Source organism: Drosophila grimshawi, unplaced genomic scaffold (genome assembly GCF_018153295.1).
Source record: "Drosophila grimshawi isolate 15287-2541.00 unplaced genomic scaffold, ASM1815329v1 contig_848, whole genome shotgun sequence".
In the NCBI taxonomy this organism is placed as follows: Eukaryota; Metazoa; Arthropoda; class Insecta; order Diptera; family Drosophilidae; genus Drosophila; species Drosophila grimshawi.
Window position 1 is genome coordinate 5764550 of NW_025063692.1, and position 25415 is coordinate 5789964.

Below are 25415 nucleotides of genomic sequence, written 5' to 3' on the forward strand. Positions count from 1 at the left end.
CTCGTCGTCGGTCGTTGTGCACTTCGTGCGTTTCTCAGCAGCGATCGTTGTCGACGCTGCTAACAAGCAACAACAACAATAACAGCAACAGCAACAATAACAGTCGCAACAAGTATAACAATATTAATAATAATAATAATAATAACAGCAACGCTACAAGCAGAAGAGACAAATATATTTATAAATATATGTATATACATATATAGATAGATTTATATCTATCTATAAATGTTCATGTGTATTACTTAATTTAAATTCGTGGCTCATACATATATAAACATATGTGTTTATTTACTATTATCTCTTTATTTGTTTAATTCAGTATTTGCTGCTGCTGCGCCGCGTTTATTTCTTTTATTTACTGTTGTTGTTATTTTTTTGCCGTTAAAAAGCGCGCGCTCATTTGTGAAAATAATATTCATTATTATGATAATTAATTGTTAATTTTTGGTGCAATTTTTTTTTAAGTGTTTTTCTTTTTTTTTATTTTATTTTTCTTTTGTGGTGCTTGACAAAAAAAGTGACTAAAACAACGCCAAAAATTGTCACATGTAAAAAAGAGTAAAAAAAAGTGTGTGTGCTTGTGTATATATGTGTGTGTGTGAGTGTGTGTGTGTGTGTGAGGAAGTTACAGTTTAATGTTGGTTAGTCTCAATTGTCGACGATTGATGCGCAGCTTTGCCAGCTTGTTGTTGTTGTTGGACATATTTATGCACGTAAGTATGCAAGTGTCTGTATCTGTGTGAGTGTGTGTGTGAGAGAGAGAGTGAGTGAGTGAGAGTGAGAGCGGAAGACAAAAGCCGCAAGACAAAGTGCAATGACAACAACAACAACAACTAAGCAGCAAAGAGCAGCCGTTGATCTTTTTAAGCTGCTGCTGCTGCTGTTTATCAATGAAAGTGTTTTTCGCTTTGTTGTTGTTGTTGTAGTCGTGGCTTAGTTGCTACTTGTCTCATTCTTTTGCTAGTCTTTCGCATATGCAACTGTGCTAACACACACACACACAACACACAACACACAACACACAATAGAAGCATACATATGAATCATGCACTTAGGTTAATTTTTTTTTTTCATATTTACTTTTAACCTGTACTCTGCACTTCCAAAAAGCTGACAGAGTATATGCAAAATATGCAATTCAAAGTAGCTGAATTCAATTGCTTTGTTTCTGGCAGTTATTTCAAGAATTAAGCAAAAAATAATATATAAAATATATATATATTTATTTTTATTTATGCTTAATTCTTGATTTAACTGAATATGTATATTTACACACAAACACATGGTTGTGTAAAATTCACCAATTCACGAGGACAATTGCCAGTTGGAGAGATAGAGTATTCCGCAGTCGTTTCGATTTCGAGTGCAACTTTTTCTAAAGCTTGTTGCTATTTGCTCTTTTTTTTTGAATTAGTTGTTTTTTTTTGGTTTGTTTGTTTCGCCTAAAATTTAACGCCACAAAACGTGACATTTTCTTAGCGGTAATTTATTTAGTGTATACCCATTAAAAAAATTCGCCCTAATGGGTATGTTGTAGTTGTGCATTGTTATGCAATAGGCAGAAGAAAACATGATCGGCTTATTAAATGGAATATATACATACTAAATACAATATATAAATACATACCACAAACTGCAGTTTGTTTACGGGGTATCTGCTAGTCGAGCACAGCCGATCCGCTTAGGTTTTTGCACTTGGATTTAATATTCGCTTGTTAAGGTTGCTTGTCGAACAAATGTCTGTATTATAGAGTAGACCATTCTCAATTTGCTGCTTTACATACCTATATATAAGTACAGTCTGTGTGTGCATGTGTGTATGAGAAATGCCGTTGCCAACAGCAACAAGAACAACAACAACAACAACAACCACAACAGCAATGAGAAGAAGCCTTTTGATAGTCATATCACGCAGTTCCACTGATAATTCCAATTGTATTCTTCTACTCTTGCTGTTCTTATTGTTGTTGGCGCCGTATTATCAGCTGTATTTTTTTTCTTTTTCACTCCCTCTCTCTCTCGCTCTCCGTCGTTCTCTCTCGCTCTGCAATCGCCCCCTCCCCCCATTTTTATTCGAGTCTGTTAAAAAGAGCAAGCAATAAACATAGTCCACTCATTTTTTTTATTTATTTATTTTTTTTTTTTTTTGAATTTTGTTGCGTACAAGCAACATTCTTGTGGATTTTGTTTTTAGATTTTGATTGCTATTATTAAATTTAGAATTCACTGAAAACTCGCTCAGTTCGATTGAACCCATCGAATATATCATATATATAAATATGTAATACTTTTTTCTGCATAGAAAACGTATCTTTGAATTGTTCAATAAGTCAGCCGATAACATTTGTAGCTCAGATTTTGTATGCTTATCTGAGTCTTCTGGTGTCTCGTTTAATAATAATAATAATATTTAAACATTTGCTTATGACTCTTTACTATTGTATATAGTTATTGGATACTTCAGATTCTAATATCAAGCCATCGCAATTTAAGTTTCTACGGTTCTCTTTGTGAAATTTAAGTGTAGCCAATGAGTTCTTGAAAAATAATCTGAATTATTGTTTATTTGCTTCCAATTCAAGCACACTATTGTTTACGGTAAGAGTATCACCCTACGCTACGGAAGTTTATGTTGTCATAAAGAATTGGAATATTTCGTAAAATAATCTATAAAATATCAAGTTTTTATTAATGCATCCGAAATACGTTGAATAAATCAGGGTGTCGAACGGAAATCGTATTTTTTTTTTTAAGGTTTCAAGAATTGATATTATATCCATAAATTCATATATTTGACAACTCAGAAAATGTCGCATCTTAAAAATAATCAATATAACATCCATCATTCTCACATTGTTGCATCTTCAATTTATTTTAGCTAGTATCTCGCATCTAAAAAACCTAACAATATATGTATATACGGGTATGTAATGGGATTGGAACAAAAACTGTAACGATGAATGATCAAATTAAACGTAGCCAAAAGACGAAGATGATTTCGCTCTGTTATATTGTGTAATTTACATTAACGAGCGGATGTCGTTGGTTTCTACAATATAATGAACCAATTACCCAGTTTGTCTCTTGATTCGATTGCTTGCACACAGCAGCAGATACACAGATACAGATATACAGATACACAGATGCAGATACAAATATAGTGGCTACTTTGTCAGAGATTTTTATCCGCCTTTTGTATATATATCTTCATTCATGTTGGACACGATGACAACCACTTGATTATGATCAGCAAATAAATATTCATACTCCAACGCACACAAGATTTTGATAAGATGCAAATGGTGGTGTTCAACGAAAAACAGTCATAAAATAGCAAATTATGATATTTGGGCATCAATGTGAATTCAATCCCAATATAATTTAGGTATATATTATATATACATTTAAAAATTGATCTTAGCGACCAGTGAAAACGTTCCAAAACTTCTCGAAAATCAAAGCTTTTTAATTGTGCTTTTACCTCTAGATAAATACTATAGTGTAAGATGAAAATGCGGATTAAGACAACAGTAGACAACATATATCTTATAAATTGTATAATATTGATCATCTGTAAAAATTTCATTTTCGTGTTCTGGCTTGGTTTCAAGCTCGACGAGAGGCATTCTTACATATTTATTTTTTATTTCTTGGAATGCTAAGTGTTATTTCCGCATTGGCATTTGCCGGCCACTCGCATGCTCCAAATTTGCCAAATAGTATTCATAAGTACCTTTGAGCATGAAACGAATATCAAAGTAGTTGTACTCGTTTCCATCAGCGCCCCCAAGCATTCCCAAAAATGCCATTTGAAATGATCTCAGATAAACTCATTTCATCTCATTTCTTTGAATGGAACTCAGCTCAAATCAAGTCAAATTCAGTAGCTGTCATTCGGCAAATATGACGTTAAGTTCTTCAATTACGAATAAGTAGCCCAACTAAAGTGCCCACATTCATTGAACAGGATTATTTACCTTTAGCTGAATAAAAAAATATTACATCTGATTAAACGTTTATTTATTTAAATGAAGCAGAATTTATTTCGCACTACTTGATATAAGAAGTTTATATTTACTTAAAACAAAATGTCTTTTAGGCAGTAATATTCTTAAATGAGATCAGCAAACAATATTCATGGGAAGAATAGAATTGGGAAACTCACTAATCTTATGATAGAACACTTAGCTAAACTAGATATAGTTTTTAGTGGACTCTGACTGAATTTGGTGAAGTTACTTTTTACAAATAATCAATAATATATCTAGGTATTCAAATACCAAATTCCAAAGATATAACTTAAAAATTGTTCTATTTGTGACAACTCTCTCTCCCTCTCTCTCTCTCTCTCTCTCTCTTTCTGTCTCTGGCTCTTCTCTTTCTATGTGACACTCAATAATGTTTATCTTAATGACAATCGTTGTTGTTGCTGCCGTTGTCGTTGACTGATACTTATTGTTATTATTATTACATACTTACATTCAATATTAATATTATCGTCATATTGTTTTCTTGTGTGTGTGTGAGTGTGTGTGTGTGTGTGTGTGTGTGTGTGTGAGTATGTGATTCTGTCTGTAGTTGGTTGCGCTTTTTTTTGTTGTTGTTGACATTTCTAAGACGTATTGTGTGATTGACACGTTTACTTGATTTAAACACACACATACACACACTAAATACTTACTGCATCATAGTATGCACACTGATGGCCATAAAACTGGTAACACTAATTTCTCATTAAGTCTAAACGTATATCGCGTTTTTTTCTTAGTTAAATGAAAAAGCCGATCATATTTATTAAACTAAAAGTCATTTATTGTTCATATTATTATTTTATAAGCTGATGGAACTAATTGTATGGGCAGCACTGTATTTGTATATGAGCTTATGCATGATACTCGCGATAAAGTGACGACAGCCAGTTTTGTAGAGTTATTGGCATCCGATGGGGATGGGTTGGATGGGTGGTAGAGGTGAGGCAGGGAATAGGGGATGCAAGGCCTTCGTCTATAGTTTGTAGTTTATAGTTTGTGGTTTGTAGAACTGTTCAACAGTTGTTTTGAATACGTTGAATGCTTTAGTATTCGATAATATATATGTAGCAAGTATTTGAAGTATGTGTAGCGTCGTTTTATTAAATTTATTTATTTATTTTTTGTTTGTTTATGCCAATTTTTTTTTGTGTATTTTTTGTTTCAACAAACCTTTGTATATATTTATTTATATTTGCTTACTCTACCAGACCCAAATATCGTATTTTATTTATTTTACACGTTTTCTTCCTAGCGCAACAAAATATACAATTATATTTATATTCGGTTAAATATTCTCAATAATTAATTTTACAAAGTTTTCTAATACATATCTTATTACCAATTTAATTAGTTTAATTTTAATTATATTGTTGCGTATTAATTGCAAGATAAATTTAATATTTAATAGTTTTGTCTAAAAACTCATATCTTAATCATCTCAAGGTACTTTTACTACAGTTTATTTTGTAAAAGCCAATCATTCGTACAGTTTCTGGTTATATATTCTATGACACAAATAAACAAATGCTGACCATTTTTGAATATAAGATCTCATATACCAAACACAGATCAAGTTTCATGATATTCGATACAAATCGATTTCCGATAGCAATAAAAGACACAATTGTAATGCTATAGTATAACAATTGATATATAGTATACCCAGACATATTAAGGAACGTTCAACCTTCTCCTAATCGAGCTCTCGCGACTGGAGTTTTCTAACTTGATTTATAATTTCATTTTTTTTGTTTGGATATTAAAATTGGAGTTTTTCAAGTTCTAGCTCTGATGATGATGCATACGATCCCAGTAATAATTGGAAATTATTTCTTAGGCGCCAGTCAAACAACAACAACAACTTCTCACCAACAACTATTAAATACATAATTTATCAACAATTTTCATGCCAAGTCCAAGGTGTTTGTTAAGTGTTATTAAAATGTACAACACAGAGCAAGTGTGTGTGTGTGTGTGAGTGTGTATCTAATTTGCAAGCAAGCTCGGCCTCATGAATATGCAAAAGGCAACGAACGCATCGAAGGAAATAATGCCGGATAGTTTTTCCAATCATAAATTACAGTGCCAACAAACAAGCAACAACCAAGTTTTTTGAATTTTTGTTTATTTTTTTTTGCAAGTGGAAAATTGCTAAGCCAACAACTCGGCGGGGATATTAAAAACAATTATAACTCTATAAGAGCGAAAGAGAGAGAGAGGCAGAGAGCAGTAGGCAGACTGAATAGCACTTTTATTAAAAGAAACCCAAGGAAACGTAATTATAAGCATTTCAGACAAACACATTCAAACATACATAAATTAAAGAGAAAACAATGTGAATCTGAACAAAATGATAGAGAAGAATAGAATGAAACTATTCCTTGAACAATAAACACATATATATATGTATTTAAAAGTCAATTCCACGCGTTGTTCTTATCAATTGATAAAGAATATAGTTGCATATCATAAAAACGTAGTTTTAATATATGCAAATCGTTGCTCAACTTATAATAGGGGTATTCTATTATAGAATCGTAAGATCTGTGAATCAGCAAGCAATCAGCAGATACATATATTAACATAAATAAGAAAAGGAAATGGAATGGAATGGATTTGAATCGCAATTGAAATGTTTAGTAAATAAAAATTGCATGTGCTTGTTTGGATTTCATAAGCAAGTGAGAACGTCTTGCATAACCGTTGGGCATAACCGACTACGAAATACCCTGATAACAGATCGCAAATAAACAAACTGCAGGATACTTTCACTCTTTATAATACTCTTATTAGAAATCTACCTTCCAAATTCGATTACTCTAGCTCTGAAATTGTGGAAGAGAAAGCTGATTGAACTTGTACACAGATTTATATGCCGATCTTTGAAAAACAATGACAACAATCATCTACTTTCTAAAATTTGTGACTCAAGCTAGAAATCGATTAGAGATTATCGATGTTATCGATTTTCAGTTCGCAGAGCAGATCAATGAGCAGCGATGAATATATATGCCAAGTTTCAAGTCAGTATACCCTGTCACAGGGTATTGAAAAAACCAATAAAATTCAAAGTAAATACAAAGTGTCGAAATATTACTTAGTAATACTAATAATAACAATAAATTGTCTGTTTACTACCCAATTTTTTTGTTCTCTGTATATTTCAATTTTGGTTTTGTGTTAATGTTTTTGTATTTTGTTCGTTATTTATTTATTTATTTATATTTTTTCCTAAACTACAAAAATTGTATAAACAATGGAAAGAAACACTTAAAAGCAACGAAGCGCATTGTGCGGGCGTTCATTTTGTTGATGTCGTTGTTGTTGTTGTTGATGATGATGTTGTTGTTGCTGTTGCTGTTGCTGGGGCTCTCTTGTGAGCAAATAGTCAAGAATTTGAGTTTGTGTTTCGATTAGAATTTTGATTTCCAGAACAGTTCATAAGTAGGTATTTACGTTGATTTGCATACCCCCATTATAACAAAAGATTCAAACCGGAATGATTTTTATTCATGAATAATTTTGTAAACGTTTGATTAGAAATGGTCTTAAAAACTTAAATGTATCATTATCATCTTTTATTATTATTATTATTATTCTTATTATTATTATAGTCTCTTAAACAGTCAATGGAAATAAATTCTTTAAATTTTGATAATTATAATTAAATAGATAATCTATACAATTCTTAAAGGATAGGAGAACTTTAAATCAGTTAGCTCGCCTACATTGTTGGTCAGTTGTTGGTAAGCAGTTGGTTAACTTTCTTCATGATGATAATGATGATAAGCCCTAAGCGAAACCTGATCTTCTGAGGAGTACCTTTTGGCTCAGCAGCCACAATTAAAGCAAGCAAACAAGCAACCTGTAAGCCGGTGTTGCCACTTGCTGCTTGCCACATGCCCGTTGCCAGTTATCGGTTGTCGTTGTGTGTAGCATGTGCATGTGCAATATACACACCATTCCACACAACCCCACCTCAACCTATCCGTCCTCCACCCCATATATTATACCATACTCATTCCCATACACGATCCGATCCGATCCGATGTTTGGTGTGTTTATGAACGATCTTGACAGTACACGATGAAACTTGTTTTTTTTTTGCCCACTCTGTGTGGGACGTTGATTCGTGGAGGGGGCCAGGGGAGCTGGGTGGCACATTCTTTGGCCGGCGTCATCAATGTTTGTATGATAATGATCATACCGATTACTATCATGATGTTGATGATGATGATCATTATTATTATTGAGCGCTGTTCTGCTGGTTTTTTTTTAACATTAAAAAATGTTGTTCTGAGTGTATTTTAAAGTTGTGTACATTTTTTACTTATTGTGGACTAAAAACAAATATTTGAAGTTAAAGTTTAAATGATATAAAGTTAGGAGATGCTCAAAATTTAAATTTGAAATGAATAAAAAATAGAAATAATGATTTTCAAATGTAAAATGATTAAACAGTTATTCTAACGCTTGGGAAAAATCAAATAATGTTCACATAAAGTATATATTTAAATATATGTAATCATAATATATGAGCTAAAGTATTGGACTTTGATATGTAGATTATTGCTTTGTCGGTAAATCATGTCGACACAAGTATCGATAAATATCGATGTGCTGTTTTGTGAATATATGGAAAATGCCCCATTTTGCTTTTCGTTTTTTTTTTTTTTTGTGCAGGGTATCTGTTGGACGATCATTTCAGGTAGCTCGCACTCTTGTTATTGGCTTAGTTTTACTTTTCAGTGTGTGGTTCTCGCTGTGCGTCGTCTTTGGGTTCCGTTCTACAGACGACCTTAAGCGGGGCAGAGAAACGGGCATCAACAAACTTGGGGACTGGAGCAAACCACTTTTCAGTCGATTGTTGTTGCTGAGATAGCTGAATAAGTGTGGACCTGTTGCCGCATAGTTCAGAGTCGCATGCGTGCTCAATAAGCACGAGTATCGAGCAAGTATTTTCCCAGCCTTGCCCACAGCCAAGTTTTTCACAACCGGTTCACCGGTCTCTGTCTCCCTCCCTCTCTCTCTCTCTCTCTCTCTCTCTCTCTCTCTGTGTGTGTGTCTCTCTGTGTTGCTATTTTTGTGTGACAATGTACAAAAAATCAACAACAATAAAAAGAATAATGATAAAAAAACAACAAGAAATAATAATCAAGTGCAAAAGGGGAAAAAAAAGAATAGAAAAAGATAAGCAGGGCATTTTCATTAAACGCCGATTAATATGGTCAAGTAATGCCCCAAAATATATGCACATACATATATATAAATATATGTATATCTCGATATATATATATACATAAGTGCATATATATATAGAAAGTTCAGTTACCGCAAGACGCTTCATCGCATTGACTCGGAACTGGATCCAAGCAGAGCTGGGGGGCGGTTGACGGGGGCCCTGGTGACTTTGACTTTTGATTACGGCCGGATCGCTGGCCCATTTGCTTTGAGTGCCCTATCAATTCAGCGTAATTCAAACAACAAGAACAACAACAACCAACGACAACAAATTCAAACTGTCGCCAGCTATTGATAAGAAACCGAAGCAGCTCAAAAATGTGACTGACGTGAAGGTATGAGAGATCCCAGATTGTAATACAGAGAGCGAGAAAGACATATAGAGAATGAGTGAGAGAGCAATGGAGCGGGAGAGAGAGAGAGAGAGAGAGAAAGTACAAGTACAAAGATTAAAGTCTGATTGTGTCTCTGTAAAACTGCTTAGAATAGGTTTTTATACATTTTACATGATTATTTAACTCTGGAAAGCAAATCACTATAACTTAAATATGTAACCATGTTCAAAAGATATAGTGTATGCATAAATGCACTATATAACACTAGTCCATAAGGTCGAAGGCAATCGGATCGAACAACTATATTATATAGTTGACGTAATATAAAACGATAGTTGCCAATAAATTAAAAAAAAATGTTTGGATAAAGAATTGCGGCTTTTGAACCATTCGTCATTTGGGGCTAAATGCAGATAATACATAAACCTATACTATTCTAAAAATTCGACTTCTAATCGATAGTCGACCTACAACTGTGGAATATGGTGTTGAATTAAACATTCTTGCTTGTTTTTATATAAAATTAAAGATTGCAATGAATTTTCTTTGTTTTATTGGAATATATAAGAAAAGCCACAAAAAATGTGTAAATTTTAAAAGAGTTTTAAACAATTATATAACCAAAAAAAAAAATGAGTACTTCTCAAAATATATATAATCCTTCAAACAGATCAGTATCGGTGTTCAGCTTTGAGTACTTTTGTGTATTGCTTGAGTAGTTTTGCGTGCACTTTTGTGGACTTTGAACACAATAATTAAATACTTGGGTGTGTGTGTGTCTGTGTGTGAGACAAACGAGTCTTGAAATGCCCATAACAGCGTCTAGTCACAGAGAGATAATGAGAGTTAGAGAGAAGAGAGAGACAGTGAGCGACCGAGAGAGTGAGAGAGAGAGAGAGACATAGAAAGAAAGAAAGAAAGGGCGGGGAAAAGGGAGATTGTGCAACTTGCATGTGTCCAGACCTGCAACAACAGAGAGAGAGAGAGAGAGAGAGAGATAGAGAGAGAGATAGAGAGAGAGAGAGACACAGTATGACAACGAGAGAGAGGGAGAGAGAGAGAGAGAGATCGAGGGATAAGAATTGTAATTCCAAACAAACAGCAAAAAGAAGTACAATTTGCAACTATCAGAACTTCAGCTCCAACTTGAACTCGGCAAAAAAACAGGTGAAGCTCATGTGTGTGGTGTGTGTGTGTAGAATAATTATCAGCGTAACGCTTCGACGAACTGTCAAAAAGTGGTTTTGCTCTAATTTTAGAAAACACTTAACAAAAAGGGAAAAAAAGGCGTTTTGGCTAAGTTCTTGCACCTTACAATTGGCAATTTCCATTCGTTTAGCAACAAGCAAGCACAAAAAGAACAACATAAAATGGGTTTAGTTTAAGTATTACTTAGTTAGGTTCTTTGGTTTGAACTTTGATTAATGATCTTTGAACTTATCTACTTAAGGTCTTTGATCTGACTTGACTTAAAGAGCAGCCTCTAAAGTCTAACCAGACAGGGCGATATCTTAAATAAAAAATATATTTTTTGAATGTTTCTCTTGCCAATTCTGCTCGCAAAGTTTAGTTTCTCATTACATTTAGAAATTAACGTATGTTTTTTCTCGCAATCGACTTATTTATACTCTATATTATCGAAGCTGGAATGGTATATTGGTACAATGTCTGTCAATGAGTTCGACAAAATGTTACAATTGGGAGCATAAGCGCACTGGGTGCTCTAAAATCGATAACATCGATAAATGCTTATCGATAAAATATCTCATACATTTGCCAGCTAGAATCACACAATTTTGAATGAAAATTTCTATTGTTGGTTTTCAATGATCGACTTATAAACATAAACATCGGAAATGTCTACAGTTCTTGAGCTAAAATCGAGACGTTAGAATCTCTTTAAGCTGATTTTCACTGCTTTAAGAGTATGCCGCAGTCGGCTAGGCTTGACTTTTCATTTCTCATCGGTTTTAACATAGCACTGGTCGTGGTTATAAAGCCATCAATAATCATAGAACGAATGCTTGACAGTTCTTAGTATTTAGTATTTGTCAAATGTCCACGGCGAATACAAATTGAGATATATTTGCGTTTAGTGCTGGCTTTAGATACGTTGCTTGCTCTTTTTTAAAAGATCGTCACCGGGAAAACGTATGTATATTTAAATTACTGATTCTATATGCATAAATGTATGTGTATAAATGTGTGTGTGTGTGTGTGTGTGTATGTTTATGTGTGTATGTGTTACCTACTGACAATTTTAATTTGTGATTTACTGTTAACCAAATGATTCGCAGCTTAGATCGATCTCTGTTTTGTACTCTTTACTCATCTGTATCTAAATAGTTTTGTTTGTCTTACTATTTTTATTTTCTAGTTACACTTCCATTTTGATTTGTGTAAATTTGTGTGCTAATTATCGTCAATTGAATGGGCTCGACTTGTTCAAAAACCCAGAAGCTAAGCTCAAAATTCACCTCGGCAATCTGACACCTTTATGTTGAACGACTAACAAAAAAAAAAATAAAATAAAATAGAAGTAATCGACGCGACATGAATCACAATTTTTTGTTGTTTGGAAGTCGCGTGCCGCCAGAGCTTAAAGAATGTTGCGCTGAAATCCAAATCCAAATCCCAATTCAAATCGAAATCACAATTGAAATCGAAACGACAAACTAAAAAACTGAAACTGCTGCAAATTGAGTGGCTACAAGTTGTCAATCTGTCAGTCTGTCAATCAGTTGATTGGGCGGCGCTTATAATTCACAACCTGGCGCCGGCCGAGCTGCCTTGGCATTATTCGCAATCGTTGTCGATCCAATCTGATGCAATCGTCTCCAATCTAAGGGCACTCTGATTTGAACAGACCAACAAAGGTTAACACTAACATTAACATTAAATTTAACATTTACTTTAATTCTATTGGTAAGATATTTCCACAGATAAAGAGCGACATTATTATTCGTTGTGGTTGATTATTATTGGCTGATGATTATTATTGGCATATTATTATTATTGGCATATTATTATCTCATATCGCTCCAATCAAGTACAAAAGTTGGCCAACTGTTGAAAATGGCTAAAAAGACTCGCTTGTTATTGCTGATCAGTAAGTTATATATATATATATATATATATATATATATATATATATATATATATATATATATATATACTTTTAGAGGTCAGTACAGTAGCGATCAAAATAATAGTCGTAGTAAAAAATATTTGCCTATCTTTTCTTTATTTAATGTTTCACTGTTTATCTTTTTCTTTCGCTGAACAATTTTTTGTCTAATTGTGTTTTTTTTCTCTCAACTTCCCCAATTCTTGTAATAAATATTTGACCATCTTACATTTTAATACCAGCTATTTAATGCTCTGCTGCTAAACTAGCTCATTTTATACATGGCTAAAAGGGCCCAAAATATAACATATACAAAAGGTAAATGAAAAAAATGAAGAGATATGTTGAGAAGTGAAATGCTCAAAGAAATCGAAGAGACTTTAAAAATAGAGATTATACACTTTGTGAAGCAGCAGTATTATTTTGACCTTAGCTGTACATTTGTTCAACTTTAAATTACTCTGTTAACTCATTTTGAATGGCTACAGAATGTTAAATATCTTATATATATTTGTATTTATATATAACATACAACTTTTCAGTAATAAAATAGTTATTTCAAAAGTTTTTTATTCAAAGTTTTGCACTCAAAATAATGCTGTTAATGTGTTTTGCTTATAAATTAAATTACAACCAGTCCTTAAATACATGTGTGTGTTTGTGTGCAATAAGTACAAATGTCATTTTATGCTTTTGTGCATTGGCGCAATAAATTGATTTAAAAAGTTATCACTCTAAAAATAAACTAAACTTGGTCCTGCAAAATCGGAGCCACTCAAAATGCATTAGTAAGTCGAAAACTTGTCAATATTTCCCAAATGTATTCCGTAATCATATTAAATCCACGTTATACACAAAAATAATAATAATGCAATTAATAATAGAGATATGCAAGTCAAAGTTTTGCAAAATCAAGCTCAAAGCGTTTGCAATTTAATGATACGATGGTCAGCACAAATCTTTAAAGACAGTGAAAATTAATCAACTCATGTTTTCAACGCGCTCTTGTGTGTTGTGTGTGTGTGCTGTGTGTGTGCTGTGTGTGTGCTGTGTGTGTGCTGTGTGTGTGCTGTGTGTGTGCTGTGTGTGTGCTGTGTGTGTGCTGTGTGTGTGTGCTGAGTGTGTGCTGAGTGTGAGTGTGTTGTGTGGCCACAAAATAGCAGCTTGCTTGCAGGCCGGAAATGACAAGTGGAAAATCTGCAGCTCAATTTGCTCGATAAAGAACCAAGCTGAGATTAAAACTAACAATGTTGAAATATCTTGTGTGTGTGTGTGTGTGTGTGTTAGTTGTGGGTGTGTGTGTCTGTCTGTGTGGTTGTGTAGCTCTTTATCTATTTTCAAAAACGAAAAGACAACCATTTTAGTCCCAAGTCCAAGCTATGGCCCGCACACAGGTTGCTGAAGCAAATTTACAGTTTGCAACATTCACCGCAATTTAATACATTTGCAGTAAAATCTCCTTCATCTACATACACACAGCTACATCCACACACACACACCCAATCACACAGACACACACAGTATATATTTTATGTGCTTTTCTGCCACAGAGTACTTACTAACTAGCAATTGTTGCATTTTTATTTCTTTTCTATCGGTTAGTAGTATATTTGATTTTCTATCCGGGCAGTTTTCTAATCTGAAAACCGTTTTACATTCATACATACATATATATAGATGTATATGTACTGCAGGTACAACTGTGGAAGAAAAAATAGCAGTTTAACAATAGTTTAACAATTTTGGTCTTGTTACACGATTTGTATAATAAAGCCAATTGAAATTCACAAAGAAACCTGGGTTGAATTTAATTTTGATTGGATTTACAAGACTGGTACTAAATTAACTAATAATATAACGATTCCTGTAAGTGGTTCTTAAAAGAATATTAAATATCGGAACTGGTTCCGGTACTGGGAAGAACAGAATTAACCAGAACTCGTCGCACATTCTCGATTGAACAGATATATCTATCAAATTGTGGTAATAGAGTCTTATCGATATACGCAAAAAGGAGGGAGTTATCGATAAAATATAATTAAATTTCTATAAATATATATTATACAAAAACTAATAGTTCATATGTTCGAAAGTCGGACAGGCGGACTTTGCCAGCAGACTCGATATATATGTATATATATATATATATATATGTATACTTTATGGAGTCAGAGAAGTTTCCTTTCATTTTTAATGGGTTCAGGGTATAAGAATCAAAACCATGCAATTTAGCTTGAAACTTCGTGCTTAATCGTTTTTCAAATGATTTGTGGTCTTCTCTTTGTTGTGGCATTCAATGTTCGCCTTCAGCACAAAACATTAAAGCAAAGCACAGACAACTAACTCAGAATGCCAGAATCTGAATTATTAACAGTGCACTTTTTGTTGTTGCCAGCACTGTTAGTGTGTACTAAGTATATTTATTAGCGGTTGACCAGTCGCTGAACTCGTAAAAACTTTTTCACACAAATTAAAATACAAATACCGCTATAGATACAGATACAGATACTGATACAGACACAGATACATAGATACATACGTATTTAGCTTGTGTGTAGTTAATTTCTGGGCTGCTACAACAATTAGCCATTGAAATTGATAACAGCTTTTAATTACGCCGCTGGCTTTACATTTTTTACTTTCTTACTTTTTTTTATTGTTTTTTATTTCGTTTTGTTTTGTTTTTTTATCTAGTGGTGCGGGCGAGCATTGAAATGTTGTGCTCTATATATACTATATGTATCTGGAGTATATGACACATGCGTAGGCACAGACACAGACACAGATACAGAAATATACAAAAAAAAAAAACAGAAACAGAAACAGAAACAGATACGTAGTAGATACGTAGATACAATTACAGCTAAAGCGGGGTATTGGTGCCCCTATCAAGAGTGCGATAATAGAGCTGTTAACATTTTGTTTACACACTCGATTTGTGTAGTAACAATTAATCAAATAATTGTCCCAACTCTCCTCTATTTGCCCACTTGTTGCCACAAACAGCAATTTGGAGTGCCAACAACCATTTTCTACAATGTGTGTCAACTCTGCTTTTCTACTTGCAGCGTGCAACATGAGCTGACACCCAATTCGTATTGCAAACGAGAGAATCGCTAAAGGTGAGTTTCAAATTTAAATTGTAAAATTAAATGCTTTTATAATACCCTCTGCAAGAGTGTAGCCAAATTCTAGAAAATAAAATGAAATGAAAACATTTTTTTTTTTCTTTTCTTCTAATAAGTAAAATTAAAGAATACAACCTTGTAATATTTTGCAGAGAGATAAGGTACAAACATAGATACTCGATTGAAAAGGTGTATCTTTAACAAGCAGATAGTTATCAATAAAATTAAATAAATGTGATTTGCATAGCTCATATTCCATGTTTGGCTTCATGGTTAGCTTATCCACTCAGTGTTTAATAGTTTTTCAATTACTGCTGTACAAAATTAGAACACATTCTCACAAATTTTGAAATCAAATAAAATGAAAACATTTTTCGTATTTACAATTAAAAATTGAAGAATACATTTTGGTAATCGTTTGCTGACATACGAAAAATAATGTTCGTAATTAATTAAATTCAACTGATATTCATATGGTAAATGATTGTATCTACATATGTATGTATGTATGAATGTTTATGAATAATAAACAACAATAACACAGTAGCTAGTAGCTAATGTTATCACTCTTGACATCTGGGAAGGGCTTTGGTCGGCTAATGCGTCTTGATCCACCCATTGATCAATGTGTTGCTGTGACGCCTTACTCTATGCCAAATACCACTGTGTACTGATATATTATATACTATATACAATATACTAATTTTGAATAGGTATGTCTGCATGTGTGCATAGTGAGTGTATTTGTGAATGTTAAATGCGATACGCTGACAGTGAGAGATGAGTGCTTTGAATAATGATAAGTGTATGCAGAATACTCGTATTCATGTTCAATATAAACATTCGATACTATTACTTTTAATAGATACCTACAAAGCTGACAACTAAAGGTTTCATTCTATTTATTCTTACTCAATCGTATCGTGTATAATTCACAAACTGCATTACAATTTAGAAACACGATTTTTGATTGGCATTCGTGTTAAAATTAGGTTCGATTGATTTGTATAACCTTTTATTGGAAATTTTGTAAGGGAGACATGTAAGACGCCATCTGTATATTAGTCATGAATCAGGTAAAAAGGATACTTACGAATTTCTAGGAAATAATAATGCTTTATTAGCAATTGGTTTACTTTGATTTATTGTGTGTATGAACAAGCCGATCGCAGATCAAGTTTATTTAATTTGATTGATATTTTTCCGAGATGAATTTCGAATTATTAAATTAGTTCCGATTCCGGTTCTGAATTTCGATCGGTTAAATGCAGTTCCGATTCCAATTCGCTTTCCAATTCCCATTTGACACACTGATACACTTTAGATAAAGTTTGTTTGCTTCCATTAAAAAATAGTTGAGTTCGTCAAAAAAATCACCCATTTCTTGAATGAAGAGTTGAATTACTGAATTGGAATACAGGATAACTGCTAGTCTGTTGCTTTTGAGTGAAACATTGTTATTTTGTTGTCCTTTAGTTGCACTGTGTTTTTTTTTTGTTATTTTTTTTTTCCTATTAATCATTTGTTAGTGCACTAAAGTTGCAAACCTCAATCCAGCCAACCCCTACCCATGCAACTACCCATCCAGCCTTCACCTCTCCTGTTTCGTTTGTCTGTCTGGCTGTGTGTGTGTGTCTGTGAGTTGCATTGTTGTCGACATGTCGGTGCGTGTGCTCATTGACGTCACTAACCAACCAACCCCCCCAAAAAACATGTACCCAACCAAACGAGCGAGCATTGTGTGTGCATGTTGCACGCAAACACAAAATACCCAAACACAAACTGTTTGCCACAGTTTCCCAGCCCCAACCCCAATCCACCACACCCTCTAACCAGTGCCTTCTCCTTGGCACTTTCGATGCTGTTGCACAGAAAACAAAACAAACCGTTGACAATCGTTGTTCATGCAATTTGTGAAGACTCTCTTTGAACTCTTATCTCAAGTGCAAATATTCTCTAAAAATCGATGAACATTTTGAGTAATATTTCAAAAAAAAACTTCAAAGCGAAATAAAAGTTGATCTTGCCAACTTACTCAACAAATGTTGAGCCGGCTCAGAATTCTTGTCATTTAGATACGGTTTTTATTGAAAGATCTAGTAAATAATGATATTTCTAATCAGGGTGTCGAACCGGAACCTTCTTCATCTGTAATGGAACCGAATATCGAAAATGATGTGAAATTAACAGTTCATGTTACCGGAAGCGGAACGATTCGATTTGACACCCTGCTGCCGTTTTTTTCAGTGCAGCCCGTCACTGCATAAGCTCTCAAAAAGTAAGCAGGTCAGACCGCAGTTCGCTGAGTGCGCTTGGCGAGCGGTTCTTGCGGTTGTTCCTCACCCTCTCTCTCTCTCTCGCCGACGTGCCACACACACACACACATACACAAATTTCTAACACAACAAGTAGTGTAACAAGAACAACAGCAACAACAACTTTGGTCGGCTTTTGTGGTTCACTTGGAAGTTGCTCCTCTTGAGGTCCGTTTGCCGATCCAAGTCTAAACCATCGAGTTGCCTCCGAGTTGCATAATAATTTTCGTTGGCTTGAATTGAAATTGATTTTTATGAGTGCAAGGTGAATGTACCATTTTCAGCTGTCATTTAGTCGGTCAGTTGGTCAATGTTTTTATTTTATCGTTTCGCTGCCCTTTTCAAAAATATTTATTTTTATTTTGTTTGCTTTTTTTTTCCTCCCATCAATTTGTATAACCTGAACCCATTGAAAATGGTTAAAACGGTATAGTGAAGTTAAGCCAAGTTATGTAACCGGCATAAGGAAGCATCTTCGGTCCCATATAGTATATATATTCTTGATCAGCATATATAGTCGATTCGATCTAGTCGCCTGTATAAAGCAGGCGAAGTCGGAGTTGGAATATAAGCTCTCTTATATTTACTTTACTTTCAATTTATCGATAACCGCCACCGTTGCGCAAATATCGATAAGAATCAATTTCCAATAGCAATAAAAGTCGCAATTTAATAACCTTGGCATATTATTGATCAGCTGTAAATCAACTTTCTTCAACATCCGATAAGAACCATACAGTTTATCAGCAAACCCGATTTTCATATTGAGCAAACTACTTTTGACAGACGCAAGAATTTTGCTGCGATTGTATAGTTTCTCTCTTTTTCTCTCTCTGGGAATAATAACCACTAGGCATGGTTAAAGTCGAATTTTTGATGTAAAGAGAAAGAAGAGAGAGACACAACCAAAAATGCTGTTAGCTTTTAGGTTTTTTGACAATATATTGCGAGGCATAGAAAAACACCGATTTTACCTAACTGAAACGTGCTGCGGTTTTCAGTGTGACCAGCGCCCGTGAGTATGCAGTACGGTCGATGATTTTTTTCCGACACAAAAATCAAATTCAATTAACCAAATATGCAAATAGGCGCCAAGCGTGCAATAAGTCATACATTTTATATGTATAAATGTATATAAATATAGATATATTTATATATATATATATATAGACGACCATTGAACCCCCTCGAAAATATTTACCCCCATCGCTCGCTGCACCCCAACTACCCCTGCCCCTAACTGTTGGCAGGCGCTTATTGATATTGAAAGAACTTTGCCCTGTTGTTGACTCTGGTCGCACGCCGGGCAAACAAATTTACAAATTTACCCAGCTGTCTGCCAGTTAGTGCCGTTGTCAATCTCTCAGTACTTTTGTCAGTTAGTCAGTCTGTCAGTTGGTCAATCAGCTAGTGATTCAGTATTGCGTTGAGTTGATGGCTGCTGTAAAAGTCACGTTTTGCATTTGGTTTGGTTTGGTTTTTGTTATTGTTGTTGTTTGTTATCTCGACAATGGCCAGTACATGGACGTAAAATATCTATTAATAAATTGATTATTTGAACCGGAACAGGAACCGGAACCGGAAATATTGTTATGTTGCTATTAGGCTAAACATCGTAGCGGTACAGCATGAATATCCTTTTCACTTCTTTTTATTCTTTTAAATTGTCTCTTGTCCCAGTAAGGCATGAAATCCATAATCTTTACCGGAACACTTAAGCTTTACGTACCGTATCCAAAACCAGAACATAAACTCGTTTCGAGTTGTTGCAGTTAAAATACCTCGTGCTAGTCACGTAAACAAATTTGAATATTTTGGCAATGAAACACTTGAAACAAATGAAATAAATTAAACAATTGCGGCATGAAACACTTGGCAGTGGAACGGGAAAAACTTGAAAAGAAAACGATTCAAATAAGAAACAGCTTGAAAACAAATTTTGATTGAACGAAATACAAATTCAAATTATTGAAAAAAACACAACTTATGTTTTATAGTCAGTGCACCCGTTATCGTTAACATATTGCAGGGTATTTAAAACTTGTCAAGCAGTCTCTTTACGTTTAGTCTTATTGTTTGTCTTTGTCGTTGGCATTTCATTTGTGTCAATAGATTAGACTTGATTTGATATGCCATTTCCCTCTTTCATTTCCCTCCCATTTCCTCTTAATTCTCGTCTGTCTTTTTTCGCTGGAATTTTCAATTTGACCAATTTCAATTGACAAATTCTTTGTGTGCTGGAAATCTGAATAAAGTGTTCAGTTTAAATGCTTAACTCTGCATGCCACATGCAATATGCCACATATGCGTGTGCCACAATTCAATTAACCACCATCATCTGCATTTTCATCTGCATCTGCATTTACCTCCGATTCCATTTGTGATTCTGGTCGTGAATGGCAACCTCAGCGTTGAGACAACAGAACGCGGCCAAAAGGCAACCAGAAATTTCAATAATGCATGCCATGCTGACTACACTGAGAGAAAATCCAAGTAATATTTAATATTTTAACCTCAATTGGGCAGTTTTCGACGAAATGGAATAAACTTGAGCTGTCTAGCAGTACCTATTTTCTAAATATGACACATATATATTAGATATATAGTATTCATGTATATATGTAAAATATTTTGTTATCATTGTTATTTGAAAACATCCTCAATTGGCTTGAATGCAGACCGGGACCATTTACTTATCATAGAGAGTGTAAATTTCCATACCAAAACTTTTATTACATCCTTAATTGAGGTATTATTTGAACTTTTGCATATTTGTACTGAAATTAAAGTTTTATTGTTTGTTTGTTCTTTGTTTCGAGCAAGAACTTTTAACCGTCATACCTGAAAATATATAATATGACTGCCACAATTTCTGTAAATACCCTGAGAATGAAGGCAGAACGATTAACACCGAGTGAATTTACATTTTAAAGGGAAAGTCGACAATAAAACTAGAATAGATTTACCAGCAGGGTTCAGGCTATATTGAGGCTGATTTACCTCGATTAACTCTTATTTGCTTATTGTTGTTTAAGTCCGAATCCTTCTCTGTAGTTCCTTGCACCTCCTTCAGAATAACATTTCCTTTCTATTATAGCCTAAGCTCATTAGAAATGGGCACAAAGGCCATAACTAAGTTGAACACCTGAATTTAGGCTCTGATTCCGATTCTGAATTTCGGTCGGTAAGCATGCGGTTCCGAGTCCGAGTCCGATTCCAATTCCAATTGCGGTTTGATATCCTTGTGTCATTATCTTAATTAAAATCAAATTATTCACACAATATGTATGACATAAATTGGGTAGGTTTGCAAAACCTGTATTCTTCTTAAATTTGAATTTAATTTGAACATTATGCAATAAATTGAAAGTGTTAAGCAAAAGAGCATATTTCGAATCCAATTAACTGCATATAAAGCACTATTTACTTTCAATACGCGAATTAATTCAGTGATAATTAGATTTGTGATGCAAATGTTGTCAACGTTTTAAGTGATTAGCTGTGATCAGCTATGCAGAACTTTATTTGCCATATTGACACACTGCCATACACTTTGTCAGACACACACACATAGTCGGAGCAAGAGAGATATATGTATATAGAGAGACAGAGAGAGAGAGGGAGGGAGAGAGAGAGAGGGAGGGAGAGAGAGAGAGAGAGATACAATGCATTGTTTGTTGAATGACAAAGTCAAAAGCTCTTCTCCATTGCATCTGTGTATTGTTTGTTGTCTGTGTGTGTGTGTGTTGATAATTGAGTTATCTACTTACATATATATAAACTATCAAAGCATGCTTTATGGCAGCATAGAATCGAGTTGTCCTCTTTGTGACAAGCACAAATTATCCACAAAAAGTGAAAGCACTTTTGAGTGTATTCATAGGTTCGTCTTTTAATCAATTACGCTGGCAGCTAACTTAATTATAAAAACTAAAACTTCAAAGCATATCTGCACATTATATATATACCTTTGCATCAAGAAATGAAAGTTCATTGTATTGTATATGTGTGCTTGCATGTGTGTGTGTGTGTGTGTGTGTGTGTGCGTACACATACATCCATGACCCATGCATTAAGTATTTACCTGGCCCCGGCCTGGCCTTGTTACTTTTTGTTAGTAGCCGCACTGAATCACTGACAACATCAACTGCAATGAGAACAACAACAATAAAACGTCAAAATTCGTAAAGGGCAGAACTTTCATTTCCATGCCGACATTAAATGCTTTCACTTTCGCCTTAGCCTCATATCTTTCCCTCCACTCAGAGAAAAACAAATTGAGAATGGTGTAACGCCCTAAAAAGGGCTACAAGAATGTATAAAGGCGTTGTGCAAAAGTGTATAACAGTCACCAGGAAGCATCTCAGACTTTGGTAAAGACTTGGGTACAGTGTATTTGTGAGTCGCGCTCTCTCGACTAAATCGTTCTAACTGGTTCACATTGGAAAGTGACCAAGTTCTTTAATAATGTTGAGGTGTTCCGATTTTAAGTAAGCTCTTGAAGTAAAGTTAATAAGCATCAAATAAGTTTTTAAGCATTAAGAAAGTCAAATACAAATTTAAACTTTATTTAAATTCATTCATTATTTTATTTATGTTCACGTCCAGTTGTACTTGAGTTTGTTCAAACTAGAGTCGATGTTTTCTCTCAGTGTTTGAGCATTTCGTTGTACAATCCTGTAAATATTCAAACACTCAAACGTAATGCATTCCTAAAAAAAAATGTTGCATGTTCTTCTTCTATTCAACAATGGTAACTGTTTGTTGTTTGTTTAATCAGTTAGTGCCCATGGTGGTGCAGATGGTGCCTGTGGCAAGTGGGGCAAGCAGCTCGGCTGCTGTCACAGGCACAAATAGCCAAAGAATGCGAATTGACTTCATTCAACTGCACAAAACTACTTCGTTTCTCTATTGCACAGTGGTACCACAAACAAAACAAAACAAAAACTAAACTAACTCCAATTCAACTTTACACTTAATCGATTGTCTATCGATTGCACCAATCGATAACTCAAGCCAGAATACGATAATAATCCATATATTATTGTATGGCATATTATCATCAAATGATTTTCCAAACGATTGTTAATCAGTGTGCCGGCTAATAGTGCCACAAACGAATGCATTTCTTAGAACAGCCACAAGAGCAACTGCAACAGTAACGAAAAATTATAATAGCAACTTGAGGCAAGCAACACCCAGCGGCAACACCAGCACCAACACCAAGAACAACAACATTCAACTTTGACTTTAACGCTGTTGCATTTTACTAGGTCAAAAGCAACGTCACTGCCAGCAAACAGTCCAAGAGAGAGAGAGAGAGAGGGAGATAGAGAGAGCGACAGAGAATGAAAGGAATAAGGTGTACTGCTTGTATGTGTGTATTTGTGTGTGTGTGCGGCGTCAAACATAAATATGGTGTAAAGGTGTAACTGTTGCTGACTGCCGGGCATAAATCGGTGCACCCAAGCTTCACCTCTCTCTCACACATACACACACACACATACACACACACATACACACACACATACACACACACATACACACACACATACACACACACATACACACACACATACACACACACATACACACACACATACACACACACACAAGCAAACAGAAGCACGCGGCCAAATAGCAAACTTTTTCTAATTGGAGGTCGTCCTGGCTGTTGTCTTAGCTGCCTTTTGGCCAGCTTGTTGCTGTTGTTTAGCTCTCCTATGGCTGCAGCTTATTTTGCGGATGGCTTACAAGGAGCAAGGAGCAAGGAGCGCAATCATTTTTCCCATGATATGTGGCATGTGGCACATGGTGGGAGCGAAGGACGCACACACACATGCAAGCGTTCATATGTTTTGTAAACGGTTTTCCAACAATAACAAAATGAGCAAATGCCAGTGAAGTTTTTGAGGAGCAATGCAGAAAGAGGAATGGAATTAATAGCCACGCTTAGATAGAGAGAGAGAGAGAGAGAGAGAGAGAGAGAGGGAGAGAGAGAGAGAGTGAAAGGGGCGACAATGAGAGCAACAATGTGGTATATATTAAGGTGAAATAATTGCATGGCATATAAAAAAATTAAAATTAAAAATCGCTTATATTCATATCTACCTTAAGCTTAACACCTCAATAATCTACTTGAACAAATTTATTTGAATGATTTTGTGCGTTTCTTGGAAATCTTATTAATGAACATGTTTGCCCCCTTAGCTAATTAGTTGTAATCCGCTTTGAAATTTATTTTTATATTTCGCATACGTCAATGGCTCATGAAGGGTTGAGCAATTAACAAAAATACTAATTAAGGGTTTTTTTTTTTTTTTAAATAAGAAAAGGTGCTGTTAGTTTTCATCCTTCTCTCATATTTCAAATACCTTTCATGACGCTATTTTATTAAGCTTGAAAAACAGTCCTTTCTGGATTATAAGGGTATTCCAAACGGCGCAACCCTCATGCCTATCACTCTCAAGGTCAACGGTGTCTACAAATATATAGTTGAATCTGCTGTAAACATAAACAACTAGCTATTGCAGCTATCCAGTAACTTGTTTGTGTGTTCTGGCATTATATTTGATCTGTCAACTTGTACGTAGTCTCTTCGTTGCCCAGACTGCAGTTATTTGTCCACTTAAAAAATTATTTCTGGCTGTGGTGCATCGTTGAACTTCCTTTGATAAAAGGTATGCAACCGATTTCATTTACTACGATGGATTGGACTTATATTTAATAGAGATTGTCATATTAATATGTATATATTGGGAAGAACTTCTGCCGATCTGTAATGCATTTCTTTTACATTACTTCATTGCGTATGACTATAATATAAATATTGTACAACCTTCTTTAGATACTACCTGTAAAGGATAACTAAGAGTGCCTATAAAAACATAGTTGACAAAGAATTTTTTTTTTTTTGCTTGCAACTTGATGTTTTTCCCATTAACCTTGTCCACTAAAACTAGTTTGCAGTCTTTTTTTCTTCTTGGAAATCTGTGCGTTTGTTGGCTAGGTTGCGTTGGACCTGTATTTATTCCTGGTATTCCTAGTCCAAGTAAGCATGGATTTCTGACGGTGGCACGTGCGGTTGCCTAGGAATCCAACAAATGATCGACAATGCTTGGCTTTATAGCATTTTAGGTGCACTTTTTTAAAAGGTTTGTAGTCAATTTGATATACTAATTTAGACTACGATTTTATGGAGCTTAGCATATTAATAAAAAAAAAAATTCTGTAAA

General features: G+C 34.5%; 1 long non-coding RNA gene across 1 annotated transcript in view; it reads left to right on the top strand.

The window, feature by feature from the left end:
- The first annotated feature begins 575 nt into the window (after positions 1–575).
- LOC116805629 overlaps positions 576–25415 on the top strand; it is an 88842-nt gene continuing 64002 nt past the window's right edge. The window contains exons 1-2 of the long non-coding RNA XR_004365305.1: positions 576–716; positions 15806–15859. This is a non-coding gene — a long non-coding RNA (uncharacterized LOC116805629). The remainder of the gene's footprint in view (positions 717–15805; positions 15860–25415) is intronic.